The 2897-nt window shown below is 38.5% G+C and overlaps 1 long non-coding RNA gene across 2 annotated transcripts in view; it reads right to left on the minus strand.

The window, feature by feature from the left end:
• LOC134804314 (uncharacterized) overlaps positions 1–2897 on the minus strand; it is a 538216-nt gene that overhangs the window by 128387 nt on the left and 406932 nt on the right. The gene's annotated exons all lie outside the window — the stretch shown is intronic.

Genomic DNA, 2897 nt, shown 5'->3' on the forward strand with positions numbered 1-2897 from the left:
CCACGCCTCATTCAAATAGAAGCGCTCGCCACGTACCAACTAATTATTCTATTATGCAGGATATATAAGTACAGTCACCTGCAATAATATGTTACTCTTCGAAGGCCGCACAAATATGTGACACGCTCTTATGGCTCTACAAATAAGATCGTGAGAGATATTTTTGCGGCCTTCGTTGTGTAACATATTATTGCAGGTGACTGTACATGTTTTGCATTAAATCGCGTAATTTTCCCTTATATAACATACCAAAAATGGATTTTTGCAAATACTTATTTATTTTTAATTTTTTTTAGTACCTATAGTACTTAAATTAGGATACATTTCGTTTGTAGAAGAAAGAAATGCTTTTTATATGGTTTATAAATAGGTCTAATTACATTGAAGCGGAGTATGCATTATTATGCACATTGGGCCTTACGAGTTTAGATAAATAAACATTCCACGATTCAAGATAAAAATGCGAAGCATCAGTCATAATAAGATGTCTTCCGTGAACACTGCAGTACGCAGAAACACGGAAATCTACCTCACTTATTGTTCTCCGTAGATAAAGTATATTAAACGACATATTCTATAAGCAAACATATGACTTTTAAGCCCTTTTAAAGAGCTTTATGGAGCCTGCACATGAATAATGGTGTACTGAGAAATTAATTGCATTTTAACCTTATAGTAATTTTTCTCGGCCATGTGCAACAATTACATTATTAGGTACTGGCGTAATCGGCCAGCGTGACCGTTTATTGTTATATTACAATAATACATTACAACTAAACAGGAAATTGTTATAATAATTAGCTCATCGTGGTTGATCCCTGTTCGCATCCCAGTGCAGGCGCCATTGGAGCCATATCGGAGCGGCCGAGGTGCTCAAAAATATCTCTACCGCCTGGACAATAGAGGCGTGTTCATGATTGTACATCTATTAGTAAAAGTATTACAGGGAGTTTGAAATTGGCTGTACTAGTGTAGGTAAGCAACTGTTTTACTGGCAAGTTCGATGTGGATAAGACAGTTTTAGGGGAAAAACGGCTGGTACCTATATCGGTTATAAGTGTTATATCCTTTTCCTATAGTAGATATGTCTCTTATTTTTTCGTGTTTATTTGTTTGTTGTTTACGACTAAAACTAAACATAACAATAATCAACATAACAACATTCCTAAAGCTTCCAATTTACGAAACAGATTTATCATCATCAAAGAACGATCAAAACGTAAATACCGACTAATAATAACTTTGCAATTCCCAAAATAGACATGTTTTTGTAGTGGCCCCGGCGTCGTCTTCGCAAAAAAATAATCATACCTCCCGACGATGGCTGGGATTTTGGCTCGATTCATTCCATTTTTTGCAACAGATATCATTCCAGAAATTTCGCCTCTTAAAGATCTTAGGTCTAAAAGATCGTTGACTTCGAAAAAGCAATTGAAGAAGAAAGACATTTATTCCATAAAACACACATACACACAGGACAATAAGATGAAAGAAATAAGATAATTAGAACAACAAAACAAAGAGATTATGTACACATTTAAAAAAACAAAACAGAGAAAAGAATACACACTTGGGTCCAGCAATGTGTGCCGTAGGGAAAAGGCCCTGTCTCAGCATATTGTTGCAATTTGCAAACGAGGCAAATTCCAACGCTGTTAGAATAACAGTTTGAACAGCCAATGCCTAAGGGGGTGACATTAAATATTAGTAAAATATAAATATATATAATAGAAAGAAAAACATAATAATAAAGTAAGTGCCCGCAGGGCAGCTTGTGGCGAGCTGTTGGGGAGTAACGACCCCACGGACCCGAGTGCTCCCGAGAGTCGGTCAGGGTATCCGTCTCCGGCGTGTCTTCGTCGGTCGGAGTGGACCCCAAGGGGACCCGCAGGACTCTCAGCTCTGGCTTGCCTTCATTGGCCGTCCAGAGAGGAGTGGCTAGAGCTATATGCTCCAGGGGTGGAAGTGAAAGATGCATAAGACGCGAGTTGGCACAGTGGCTGGTAACAGCCACTGGGTAGAAAGCGGCGCACACCTCTCGACACCCCTGAGCCGCTCACACCGATGTTGCTCCTGGTCGTCTTTACGACGGCAGTTTCAGGGGCCCATCTAGTCAGCGGCGAGTCACCGCCTGCCTCGATGACGGTGTTAACATTGTTATGGCAGGTGTCCGGACCTCTTTTACAATAGCCCAATCTCATTGTCCACCCAAACATCAATCCATAGACCCGTTCACTTTTTCTACAATAGTCCCAATGCCTGCTGAGACCGGTTCATGGGTGTCTATTGATGCGCCTGTGAACGGGTTCCAGCAGGCGTTCTACATGACATTAAAGCTCTCCAAAAGGCCTCTACGTGTTGGAGCTATATCCCCACGCAAGCCTATCAAAAGACCGGGATTTATAGGCCCGTGATATCTAAGGTAAAAAAAAAGTAAGTGAAAAATAAATTAATAGTTATTTTGAATTTAAATGCAGCATAAAAGAAAAAAGTGGCGTAAAGAAAAAACGAAAGCGGCCTTTAAATAAAAAGATTTAAAATTTTTGTAATTTATTTAACGATATTTTGATAAGAAATAAAAAATAAAAATAAAAAATATATTAAAAATTGAAATTGCAACCGTGTGTAACACCATTATATTTAGAACCCCAACACGCGGAACTGCGTTACTGTTCGAGGCTGCGCCTAAATTGGTTATTAGGATAGTCGTTAGACCGAAAAGAACACATTGAATTTGTTGTCCACTTTAATTATATTTTCCGTTGAGAGGAGCACCTCTCTAATAAATATTTTTGTAGCGATCTAAATTAGACAACAGTCTAATTTAGATCGCTACAAAAATATTTATTAGTACAAAGTACTGCCTATTTAGCGATTGACGTAAAAAATTGAAAATT

The sequence above is a fragment of the Cydia splendana genome, chromosome Z (genome assembly GCF_910591565.1).
Source record: "Cydia splendana chromosome Z, ilCydSple1.2, whole genome shotgun sequence".
Classification (NCBI taxonomy): domain Eukaryota; kingdom Metazoa; phylum Arthropoda; class Insecta; order Lepidoptera; family Tortricidae; genus Cydia; species Cydia splendana.